The following is a 13,080-nucleotide window of genomic DNA, read 5'->3' on the forward strand; positions in this document are numbered from 1 at the left end:
CTTTTATAAATTCCAGAGAGTAACACCTGGAACATATATTATCAAGAATTTTCTCATCTAATGCCAGAATTTTCAGCTTTTATTTTCTTTATGAGTCAAATACAGTCCAAAAGAAATAACTGATAGGCAGCACCTTCATTCTTCTTTGGTCTATTGAAATTTTAAATACAATTTGAATAATAATCACTTCAGTTTTTTTCCATTTCATTAACTAGTCTAATAATTTTGGGCAATTAATTTTAATTAAGTGGTTTTAAGTTGCATGCATATATAAACTTTACATTGCAAATTATTAAAGGACACATTAAAATTAATCTTAGCCTCTAAATGTATCTCCTCCAGTGATACATTTAATGAATTGGTAATTATGAAAGCATTTTTTTTTAAAAAAGTTCATATCATTCTACCAAGCTATTAATGAGGGCAAAGGCTCTGCTTCTGATACATTATCTGTTCTGCAACTGCTATTTTATGTGCTTAAATGTCTTCAAGTAATGATAAATAGTTGCAGATTATAAAAAGCAAAAAACTATGTACAAAGTAGGGATATCTTAAAATCAGTATATTCCTTCTGTAGCAGGCCTGAATATCATAGAGTCATGGTTCATGACAATAAAGGGGGTGATTGTAGAAAAGTGATCAGTCATTAGTGAAGAGGTGTCCACCAACTGTCAACTGAGATTATGTTTACAAACAAATAAAAGGAATAAATAGCTTGAAGAGACAGTATAAAATAACAAAAAGGTACTCACAAGGATAAGTATGCTCTGGGTGATTCTGGAATTACAGGAGTATCCTGGAGAGAAGTTGGTGCTACAGATGTGCTGGACTTTCTGCCTATGCTTATGCAAGACAAAAACCATGGAACTACTACCAGAAAGCATGAGTCCTACACACAGAATGCCATAGGATGACATCAAAGACGTATGCAGTAGTGGTGGAAATTTTGAGTTACCTAGTGTAGAACAGAAACCACAACACATTTTCTTTGTGTCATTTTTTATATTCTGCTTGCCAGACATATACAGAAATAATGATATTTATCAAAACGTTTGTATCCAGCATGGGATAGTAGACAGCCCAATGTATTAGTGACCCTGTTTCAGCTTTACCTACTTGAGGTTACTGGGCCTAATTATGATGGCCTAGAAAATACTCAAGAGACAAGTGGTATCAATGCATATTCCCCTGCCCACTCCATGAAAAGAGAAAACAAGTTTGCATCCAACATCATTGAGAAAACTGTTTAACCACAATGCAGATACTGTCTGTGGAATGCTGTAGCAATGTACTTGAAAAGCAAATCTGTAGAATTTGTTGCAAATTTTCTGAACTAAAGAAAATGACAATGGTAAAGAAAAAAGAAATTACCCAGGAATCAAACTATAGTCTGGGATAAGAAGATAAATACCTGAAGGCCATGTCAATTTCTACTGGTTGATAATGCCATTCAGGGTGAGAGACTTCTGCTTGGAGACATGAAGTCTGTTTTATAATGGCAACTGAAAAATACAATTGCCCACTTACAGTTGTGTTTTCAGGACCACAAGTATCCTACTGAAATGTTTCTATATCTCCAAGTTTATACATACATATTTATACATACATACACCTTTCAAGATGTATTTCCCAGGAAGACACTTGTGGCATGGCTGCCTCTCCCTGGCATAACCAGCACTGCCTCAGGAACCCAGTTTTATGAGCCAGACACAAGGATGTGTGATCTGACAAGGCAGCCACAGCTTCCACGACTGGAACTGGAGACTGACCTGAGTGCAGGAGTTCCTGAGGGTCACTGCAGGAGCATATGGTGGGAAGACACTGCTCTCGGCCCCTCTGAATGCAGTCACAGCTGGCAGGGGCTCCACAGTTCTGCTGGAAGGCCCCTTCAGGCAGTCACCAATCATGGAATTAGGGAAGCTTGGTGCCAATGGGGCCTTCAGATAACTGATGGAACCAGCCCACTCCTGTGGGATTGAATGCCCCTGCGCATTCTCTAAGGGGGGCTGTGCAGGGACTGCACGACTCACAATGGCACTGTATGGACCAGGCCTCCTCCACCAGGACACCTCCCAGGGTGGGAACATCAAGCACTGCAGTCCCTGGGCTGAGCCCAGGGCCCCAGGGAAGCCCAGCCCAGCTTTAAGGACTCAGGACTGAGTGGACTTCCCAGGTACAGTGATACCAGAAGAGCACTGCAGATAAGCCTGTTCACACCCAGATCCAGAACTTGAGAAGGTGCCTTACGAGGCTCGGAGACGTTGCCTGTGTGCTTGCCGTAGGGTTTCGGGGTGGCTGCTGGTCATGAACAATGCAGGTGGGCCCCGTATCAGAGCAGGCGAGAGGTAGAGGAGTCGGAAGGGATGTGGTGATGGAGGCAGAGATGGGGGATGCAACACAGCACAGAGCTCACTCCCTGGGCTGGCACCGAGGACAGAAACAGGGCTCCCAGCCGGGAGAAGGGGAGCCTCCAGACAGCCAGAGGACGGAGCTTGCCCTGGAGCTCCACCAGGAATGTGGCCCTGCCCTCACCTGCACTGAGTTCCACAAAGCCCACGCCGGCTTCCGCCCTCCAGGACTGAAATGGCACATCAGTGTGACTCTGAGCCCCTGAGTCTGCGGAAGTCACAGGGGGAGCACACGGCTGGGGGCAAGTGCAGGTGTGCAGCGTGTGTAACTGGGGCAGAGGCTTCCCACAGCATCAGAGCCCCTCCCTTCTCCACCTGCATGCTGCATGCTCTGCTTCCCCAAGTGCTCCTGGTGGAACCGTGGATAACCACTTAGAACAATCCTCGCACTTCCTTACTCCTTGTTACGTACATTAGAACATCACAAAGGTGCCATGTGTGTGTAATATTAAAGCTATCATTACTAAGAACAAAGGTGACTTAAATAGCACTGCAATCTAAGTGGATTGGGCACAGCTGACACCTGCATCCCATGTAGGAGTGCCTGGGTTTCAGTCCTGGCTCTGTTAGAGATTCCAACTTCCCTATGTGCACACCTGTGGCACAATGGGAGGCTGGGGTGAATTCCAGGCTCCTGGCTTTGGCCTGGCACAGCGTTGGCCATTATAAGAATTTAGCAGATGAAATTCCTGCCTCTCTCTCCACACACACACACACACACACACACACAAACACACACACACCATCTGTCTCTAAGTTAACTGGCTAAACAAAAACTTATCTCAGGGCAGCAGTGGTCCATGTAGAACAGAAGGAGTGACACTGATGAGGTGCCAGCTGTTGCTGGGATTTCCTGTCTTGACCATTTTCCCAAGTGACTCCACATTCCTTCCAGGAATATCCTCTGCATACGTTCATCTTCTGGGTACACAAGCCAGTTCACCTAAGGATGACTGCTGGGATGCACTGGGATGCATAGGGATGCAGGTTCCCTGTCAGCCACATGGGACAGGTGACAAAGAGGGAAAAGCCAGTCTGGATGCCCCTCCCTGGGTTCCCTTCACACCCCTCCCCATTCCCTGCCTGCAGCAGCACCTTTTTCTGTGTCCCCCATGCATCCTTTTTGTTTCTGTCCTTCAGGGGTGACCAGAGGGAACATCCATGGAAGACCTGTCCAGTGTGCAGCAGCTGGCAGGGGAGCTAGGGAGGCCCCACCTCCCGGGCTCACAGCCTGAGGTCGGGTCAGCTGCTTGTGGGTGGCCCCTGCTTAGAGACTGGCTTCCAAGTCATGGGACACAGCAAGTACGTGATGCCACTGCAAGATAAGAAACGAGGTACTGTATCTCCCCGGCTCTTCTCAGGCGCTTGGCGAGGAACCGGGGCCCCCAGCCCACAAGTCCCCCAGGAACAGAATCCCCCGGCCGAGCCTTCTGGTGAAACTGTGGATCTTGCCTCATGACAGGCCCCAAGCCAAGCCATGAGGATGGACGGGATCCCCAGGGGCCTCTGTTGCACACCAGCAGGTGGCAAGGCCATTTGGCCTCTGCTGTCCAGGTGGAGATGGGGGACCATCCTACTGTCCCTGTCTTGTGGGTAAGGAGTCACTGTCAGACTGCCTCGGGGGCTCTGCATCTGATTCAAGGGACTTCCACCTGGCTTCACCATATTCCCCAAGGTGCCAAGTGAGAAAGCAGACAAATGAAGGCACACCTATCAGATGAATGCTGGTGAGTGGGCCTAGTGAGGGCACCCCTGTCAAGTGTGTGCTGGTGAGCAGGGTGAGTGAGGGCACCCCTGTCAGGTGTGTGCTGGTGAGTGGGCTGAGTGAGGGCTCCCCTGTCAGGTGTGTGCTAGTGAGCAGGGTGAGGGCACCCCTGTCAGGTGTGTGCTGGTGAGCAGGGTGAGTGAGGGCACCCCTGTCAGGTGTGTGCTGGTGAGCAGGGTGAGTGAGGGCACCCCGTCAGGTGTGTGCTGGTGATGGGGCGGAGTGAGGGCACCCCTGTCAGGTGTGACTCCCTAGCCACACAGGTCTACCAATTCCCTGATATTATGGTACAATTCCAGGCACTGGGAGACACCAGCTTGTCCAGGGCAGTTCAGGCTCCTAGGAGCTGATTTGTGCACTCCAAGGATACCACTCCCCCAGAACGGCTCTCTGAGTGCAGGCCCAGCCCCTGGCTTGGGTCAGCACGGGTCTAACCCAGGGCATAGACAAGTCTGGAACTTGACCCCGGGCACCCTATCCAGAGAGGATCATAGCAGCTGGTCCACAGCAATGTGAGTATCAGCTCCCGCCTCGGCAGACTGGACTAGGATCAATAGGAAGTTCCAGGAGCCTTGGAAACAGGATCACAACAGAGAGAGGCTCAGAGCCCTACTCATGTCCCCACACTAAGTCTAGCCATGCGTCTGACCAAGGACCCTTTACACAAAATAACTCACTGTTCATTAGCCATTTACTCCTATTTGCATAATCAGCGCTCATATCATGTGTTAATCAGACTTGTGCATTTGATTGAGGAGACTGAACATGGCCCTGGATCTCCCCTGTGCAAGAGGGACCCCATGCACACTTCTTCCTGGCCTTTCTTTCCACCTCTTTCACAAATCTTTCATTCAAAGATGCGACCTCCTACCCCTGACCCTGACCCCACCAGGATGTGCCTGGGGTACCGAGCCAGCCAGCTGCTCAGGGCACCAGGTGCTTTTCTGCCTTCACAGGAAAGCAAGGCCCGAGGGTGGCATGGTTCTTGTGGGGAGCAGCCCGGACTGGACTGAGTTACTGGAATTAAGACTTATTCTATGCATCTGCTCTCCCACGGTATGGCGCTGGGAGAGAAGTAAACAGCTTCCGCACAGCTGCCTCCAGTTCAACCAATAAACTGTAGGACTTGCTCCTGATTGGAGAGCAGCGTACTCGGCGTGTGGGCAGCCGAGTTGGGATTGGCGGAGGAGGACTATAAAGGAAGAGAGAGACGGCATGCACGAGGTACATCTAAGGGGAACATCTGAGGGAATACCTGTGCAGCCCCCGAGAAAGCCGGCCGGCGGTGTGCCGCTCCCCTGCGGAAGTGGGGAATGTGGCCAGGGGGAACTGCCCTTCCACGGAGGTGGAAGGGATAGTAGCCAACCCGGGAAGAACCAGCAGCAAACCCGGGGAGGGCCGAGCAGACGAAAGAACAGCGCAGGGTCCTGTGTTGCTCCTCCACGAAGAGGGGGAGCGACATAATGGTGCCGTGACTCGGATATGAAGCCTAGGCAGGACTTAGTGTCGTTCCTCCATGAAGAGGGGGAGCGACATAATGGTGCCGTGACTCGGCTATGAAGCCTAGGCAGGGCTTAGTGTCGTTCCTCCACGAAGAGGGGGAGCGACATAATGGTGCCGTGACTCGGATATGAAGCCTAGGCAGGGTTTAGTGTCGTTCCTCCACGAAGACGGGGAGCGACAGTTCTGATGTTCAAAGAACAGGGAATTCGAAATAAAATGCGAGGGAAGAATTTGCTTTTCTCTGAGGCAAACTTTGCAATACACACATAGGAAAACATGTCCAACAGTGGAAGATTTGTTTCCTGCCCACCGATCCCCTTCAGAAAGCACTGAGAAATTGTGTACAAGGCCCTGAAAATGGTAACGCGTCTTGACTTTGAGAGGTCACCTCAAGGAAAAGGAGAAGCTGACAGACATGGATGTGGAAGGGGCTTTGCTGGTTAAGAATAAAGCTGAGGAAGAACCCAATATGCAGGAAGGTGGCCCGACTATTTACACTATGCTAACTCCACACGGCAGGATGCTGTGATGCAATTAGAAATGTTTTTGAAGAACGCTTAATATCAGAGAAAATGTTTCCAACACAAACAGCAAAGCACCTCATAAATCTGCATGCATACTGTGATGTGAGTAATTCTACTACAGGAGTGAGCAGATGCATGGAGCCCCAGGAGGAAATGATGCACAGGCTAGCCAGAGGGTTGTTCTTGGGCACTAGGGCATTGGTACAGGATTTAAGGTCATGTTTTTCAAATAACTGTGCTTTTCCAAATAGCTTAAAATGAGTCTGTGCTGCTTTTCTGATGAGAAAACAGCTGTTTTAGATCACAGCACAGGGTGTCTCAGAAGACTCACCTGGCAGCTTCTTGGGTGTGACAGTCTGAGGGCTCACTCTAACACATATGCAAAACAGCCCTGTGCAGGCACCTGGCCTCAGATCAACTATGGAGGGCAGAGCACTGAGGTGGCATCTGGGGGTGGGACACTCTGCCTCTAAGCCCGGTGCCGGTGCCTCCAGGCCTCTGGGATAGGGATTTATGGCCCAGGTTGGGCCCCAGGCAGTGCTCTGGCCTGTGGGACAGGGAGACAGCTTACCTGTTGAATGCTACCTGTGCCAGGCACTGGCAGGACACAGTGGTGGTGGCACTGCCTACCTCCTGTTGCCTGTGCCAGCGCTCGCTGGTCTGGGTACTCAGGATCTGCACCCCCTTCCTCACCTTGGCTCTGTGGGGAAACAGAGGGACAGGAGAGGCACAGGTGAGAGACTCAGCCTGGCCAGAGGGGCACCCACTCCACAGGGCAGCACCCAGAGTGTTTTGCTTTCCCACCTTTTCACTGTAGGTGACACAGATTCACAGAGCAAACCAGACAGTGCCAAGGCAGCAGTGGGAGGGTATCTGCCCCAGATGAGGGCTCATGAACTTACAGCCCAGGTCTAAGAGGTACAGGTGCTGGACACTCCCTAGACAGCAAAGTGCAGGAGGTGTTTTTAAATAATTCAAAATATTGCAAAAATGTCTTTAATTGGAGCATGTATTCATTTATTGATTGTCCACAGACTCTGCTCACAATCCAGTGTCCCCTGTGTGGGTCTCATGGCCCCTGCCTGGGGAGATCAGGACACGCAGAAAGACTCCGGGAAGCTGCCTGCTCCTCCCCACCCCCTTCTAATTAACAGCTGCCAGGAGCACAGAAAGATAAAGAGCTTCACAATCTGGGTCACAGACAGGGTCAGCAGAACTGTGCTGTTGGGTCATTTTTTTCAACCACGACGTCAACTGCCTCTTGAAAAACTTGACTAAGTGACCCGGCTGCTGATGCCCACACATCCTCTCTCCAACCACTCACTAATATGAGGGACTCACCCCGGCCTCGGGAGCTGGGAGCTGGGAGCTGGGAGCTGGGAGCTGGGAGCTGGGAGCTGGGGCTCGCCCTGGCCACCCGACCCTCCCATCACTTCTCCCCAAGTCTCCCCCTTGTCAGTTCCTGAGCTGGGAAGTTCCAGGGACAAAAGCCCAATGTCATATTTGTTACCACAATGGAACATGTGAGGTTGGACCATGGTTCTGGAGGCTCACGGGCAGCCCCCAGAGCAGCATGCATCACTCATGGCAGGCTTCAAATCCCAGAGCCAGTAGGGCTCAGTCCTGGCTCCACAGCCTGGGGACATTGCCCAGTTCTGTTCCCCTCTCAAAGGCCCTGCCTCCAAACCCCACAGTGGGATCTAGGCGCTATCCTCTGAACATATCACAGTGAGAACTGACCTCGCTCATCGGTGCTTCACCAACACCCAATAAGAGGTCAGGTGCAGTTCTCTAAACTGGTGCTGCTGCCACTGGGGGGAGGTCCTGAGTTCTGTGGGCCACTCTCTCCCCCAGGGTCTCCCCGAAGGCTGGCACATCACACCTGTTACTGCACCACAGCCTCCTCCTGTCTGACTCTGCTTTCTTGGGCTCCATGCACACCACCTGTCACTAGCACCAACCAAGTGGAGGTGCCCCTGACCCTTCACCTACAGAACAAGACCCACCATCTCTGGTTCGTGATGGGGACAAGTCTACTTAACCTCCAGTGTTGGTGAGGGGTGCTGGCCCCCAAACACACTCGGGTTCACCAGTGCCTCCATGGAGAGTCCTTCCCTCTCACAATGGTACCCCATCTTTACTGCTTACAGGCCCACTGATGTTTCACAGGTGAGATGTGCAACCTCAGTGGGTGGGTGCACCTGTGCTCATCCTGACCCCAGGTGGAGGTGGCTGAGCCACAGAGCACCCACCTGCTTCTCCCCATTTCTCTTCTCCTGCTTCTGGGACGCTGAGAGTCTGGTCTGATGCAAACCCATAACAGAACCCAGCCGGCAGACCTCGTCACCGCAGATGTGCAATAATTGGATGTGACAACCATGATTTATTTACTGAGTGGCTCTTTGCTTTAAGCAACAATCACACCTTAGACTCCTCTTATCCCAAGCTTTCTTCAAATATCAAAAATTCAGATTCTCCCTGATGCTCTGCAGTACCAGCAGAGGAACAGAGGAAACAGAAGGAATGGTGGGTGGGGGGTGGGAGGGGAGCAGATACCATTCTAAGAAATATCAGGGCCAGTGCTATATGGCATAGCTGGTAAAACCACCGCCTATAGTGCCAGCATCCCATATGGCCACCAGTTCGAGTCCTGGCTGCTCCACTTCTGACTCAGCTTTCTGGTAAAGCAGTAGAGGATGGCCCAAGTCCTTGGGCCCTGCATCCATGTGGGAGACCTGGAAGAAGCTTCTGGCTCCTGGCTTCAGATCAGCTTAACTCTGGCCATTAGGGAGAGAACAATCAAATGGAAGACCTCTCTCTTTCTTCTCTCTCTGCCTCTGCCTCTCTGTAATTCTACCTTTGAAATAAATACATATTTAAAAAAAAATAGCTGTATCTATGAACTATAGTGAATCTGCTAAAAACCAACTAAAAATAAAATTTAATTTTAAAGTTTTTGTGGTCCCAGAATTTTCTAACATCATTTATTACATAATCATGTGAACAATGTCTGAGTTATGCTGTTTAATAGAAGAAAAATGAAACATGAAAAACAGGTATAATTGTTTGGGGATAAACAGTGTATTAATTACACAGAGTACCTAAAAACAGGCTTCAGGGCCGGCGCCGCGGCTCACTAGGCTAATCCTCCGCCTAGCGGCGCCGGCACACCGGGTTCTAGTCCCGGTCGGGGCGCCGGATTCTGTCCCGGTTGCCCCTCTTCCAGGCCAGCCCTCTGCTGTGGCCAGGGAGTGCAGTGGAGGATGGCCCAGGTGTTTGGGCCCTGCACCCCATGGGAGACCAGGAAAAGCACCTGGCTCCTGGCTCCTGCCATCGGATCAGCGCGGTGCGCCGGCCGCAGCGCGCCAGCCGCGGCGGCCATTGGAGGGTGAACCAACGGCAAAGGAAGACCTTTCTCTCTGTCTCTCTCTCTCACTGTCCACTCTGCCTGTCAAAAAACAAAAACAAAAAAAAAAAAACAAAAAACAAAAAAAAAAAAAAAAAAAAAAACAGGCTTCAATGATGTGACCTCAGGTCTCCACCTCTGCTGGTAATCTGGCCAGGTCTGAGGACATGAGGAAGGAGGATGTCAGTCTGCATGGTCCTGTCCTGTCCTGGCCCTAGCACTTGTGGAGGCCAAGTCATCCCCACCAGCTTCCAGCCTCTTCACAAGTGCACCTGCTGCCTTCTTGGCAGTGGCTGGAGACCCTGACGCCTGCATCAGCCATGCCAAAGACCCAGCAGGGGAAGCAGAGATGCCAGGAGCCACTATACCTGCAGGTGTCTGGACAAAGCTCTTCCTGAGTGCAAGGGGTAAGTGTTGGCTGTGTTCTCCTGTTGGGAGGACCAGAGCGCACATGAGCGGAAGGGAATAACCCAAGGCTACCACAGACAGGGCAGGTTTGGGATATCCATCTATCATGTCAGAGCACCCACTGTTCTCCCAGTCCCAGCTTCCTGCCAATGCACAGCCTCGGGGGCTGCAGGGGATGGCTCAGTGGTTACAACCCTGCCACCCACCTGAGAAACCTGGATGTAGTTCTGGGCTGGATTTGTCATGGCCCAGCACTGGCAGTTGCAGGTATTTGGGGTATGGACCTGGGTGGAGCTCTGGACTGGCTTTGACACAGCCCAGCCCTAGCTGTTACAGGTATTTGGGGTGTGAACCAACACATAGGAGCTCTCTGTATTTCAAATATGTAAAATAAATAAACATTACAAGTTTGTGGAAGATGGAATTCAATGATAAGTCGGTTTTTATGACAGAAAATTTTTGAGAACCGTGCAAGTTTTTCTTTTTTTCCTTTTTTTTACTTTTATTTAGTAAATATAAATTTCCAAAGTACAGTTAATGGATTACAATGGCTTCCCCCCAATAACTTCCCTCCCATTCGCACCCCTCCCATCTCCCGCTCCCTCTCCCATTCCATTCACATCAAGATTCATTTTCAATTATCTTTATATACAGAAGATCGATTTAGTATATATTAAGTAAAGATTTCATCAGTTTGCACCCACACAGAAACGCAAAGTGTAAAATACTGTTTCAGTACCAGTTATAGCATTACTTCACACTGGACAACACATTAAGGACAGATCCCACATGAGGAGTAAGTGCACAGTGACTCCTGTTGTTGACTTAACAATTTGACACTCTTGTTTATGGCATCAGTAATCTCCCTAGGCTCTAGTCATGAGTTGCCAAGGCTATGGAAGCCTTTTGGATTCGCCGACTTCGATCTTATTCAGACAGGGTCATAGCCAAAGTGGAAGTTCTCTCCTCCCTTCAGAGAAAGGTACCTCCTTCTTTGATGGCCCATTCTTTCTTCTTTCTACTGGGATCTCACTTGCAGAAATCTTTCATTTAGGTCTTCTTCATTATACACATTTTCCATGAACTTTTTGAAGCCCCTTCTGTGCCCTTTGCCCCTGAGGGTCCCCTGGAAAGCTCCTGATCCTCCTTCCCATTCCGGTAGCCCAGGTACCACACCTTGGGGCTGAGAATACAAGGGGTCTGCAGCCACACTCCCTTCATTTGCCAGGGCAGGGGCCAACCTTCTGCAGAGGACCAGACAGGGAACATCTCAGCCATTGGAAGCTGAACACTGCCTTGTTCCTCATACAGTGAGACAGAAAATCTACTCCCACCACTTCTCTATTGATGCTGCCTGTGGAACAGGTTCCAGCAGCATCTTGGAGGTGCTCAGGAGCGCACTAAGCATCACAGGGAGCATTGAGGGAGCCCCACTGCCACACCTGCAATCCACAGAAACCGGACAAGTCATCAAGAACTAGGACTCGGTATGGAGTAATCAAATCAGTTCTCCTGGACTTGGCTACACCTGCTTATCCTGCAGATACATGGGGGAGTTTCAAATTATTTATTTGGCTCAGGTATTATTTAGAGCAGTTGAATAATCTACATTTTTATGAAGTCTACAAATGTCAGAAGGTGAAAGAATTCTGTGGTATTACATTTTATATTCATTTAATATCATATTCAAAACAGAAAACTGTTTTCTTTTAATCACCTTAACCTCATTTTAGCTCCTGTATGTTTCTCAGAAATGTCACTTAACCCTGGAGAGAAATGCTTCTAAGACTATTTCACCACGCCTCTGTAATGCTTCCTGTCCCAAGCAGCTCAGGCTTCCCGTAAAGAATGCTGAAGAACATCTGAAACCTCAGTGCAAAGCTGAAAGAAGAGACAGCGCAAGACGGACAGTGAAGGGGTTGGAGGCAAGGAAGGGAAGAACTGGAAGACACCCACAATGAAAGGAGAGGAAACGAAAGAAAGGACACAGATCCAGTCTTCTCAAGAACAACTTCAGGCAAAGTGCACACAGTGATGGGGCAGGTGACAGGCAGGATGCCCAAGGCCACAGCCATGCTGGAGGCCCTGCGCCTTTCCAGACCCAGCTGCAGGTCTCCTCCTGCTTAAATATCAAAGAGCATCTACCACATACCTTCACCATGGTGAGAATAATGCCTGCAACTCACCTGGCTTAACAAACACAGTGGCTAACTACTCAAGAGAAGAGTGGCCCAGCAGCTTCAGGGCTGGTGGCTGCAGAGACCCAACCCACAGCCAAGAGCCCATGGCCAAGATGCCACCTCTGTCCTCCTCCATCTCCCCGACTCCCCACCAAGCCCATGCTGGGGCCACCCTCCCACTGGGAAGCAAAGTCTACCAGCTGGTGCTGGTGTCATTTTAGATACAAGGACATCCAGGAAAAGGAGAACGCTCTCTCAAATGGCACAAATCGGGACCCAGGTCAGTTCCTGAATCAACTGATGAAGGGACTGGGATTACACTTGGGCTGGTTGTGCCAGTTTTAAGGTATGCTCCTCCTCAATCCCTTGACAGGAGTCAGGGTCCCTGTTCCCTCTCTGAATCTGAGAGAGCTTGGAAAGGCTTCAACCCACGGAGAACAGCACAGGGTTGCCCATGGAGGCACAGCCAAGTCTCGGGGTCAGAAAGCTACTTCTGAGAGGCTGGCTGTGTACTGGGGAGGTGGCAGGGCTCCCGTGGACAGTGCTGCTGATGACAGTGGTGTCAGTTCCAGTCCTGAGCCTGCACCCTCTTGATGGCCCTCCTGGTGAGGCGCTCAGAAAAGTTCAGTATCCACCTGAGAGAACCCAAGTGAGAAATGGCCAGCCAGGTCCTGTCCCACAAAATCATGGGCAAAACAAAATGGGCATTTGGCTTCTAAGTTTCAGGATAACTTGTAGACAACATGGTCACCAGGAAACCCACCCTTCAACTTCTCCAAGGGAGACATGTGGGAGGGGTAAGGAGTAAACACATGGCCTGAACTGAATCCAAAACCTGCTGGGAGGTGACAGGTGGTGGAAAGAACTTGCTAAGATGGGGGATTAA

At 50.2% G+C, this 13,080-nt stretch overlaps 1 long non-coding RNA gene and 1 pseudogene across 4 annotated transcripts in view; both read right to left on the minus strand.

The window, feature by feature from the left end:
* The window catches only part of LOC127488437 (uncharacterized), a 93,673-nt gene that overhangs the window by 67,231 nt on the left and 13,362 nt on the right, over nt 1–13,080 (minus strand). For 2 of the 4 annotated variants that reach the window (XR_011386411.1, XR_011386409.1), the window contains exons 2-5: nt 6,772–6,900; nt 3,504–3,723; nt 1,412–3,374; nt 753–955 (exon numbers count right to left, since the gene is read on the minus strand). This is a non-coding gene — a long non-coding RNA (uncharacterized lncRNA). Of the gene's footprint in view, nt 1–752; nt 956–1,411; nt 3,401–3,503; nt 3,724–6,771; nt 6,901–13,080 lie in introns of all 4 variants that reach the window. The other 2 variants (XR_011386412.1, XR_011386410.1) reach the window with 2 other exon arrangements.
* ORYCUNV1R-PS1559 (vomeronasal 1 receptor oryCunV1R-ps1559 pseudogene) lies at nt 558–1,411 on the minus strand (annotated as a pseudogene).

This window comes from Oryctolagus cuniculus, chromosome 2 (genome assembly GCF_964237555.1).
Source record: "Oryctolagus cuniculus chromosome 2, mOryCun1.1, whole genome shotgun sequence".
Classification (NCBI taxonomy): domain Eukaryota; kingdom Metazoa; phylum Chordata; class Mammalia; order Lagomorpha; family Leporidae; genus Oryctolagus; species Oryctolagus cuniculus.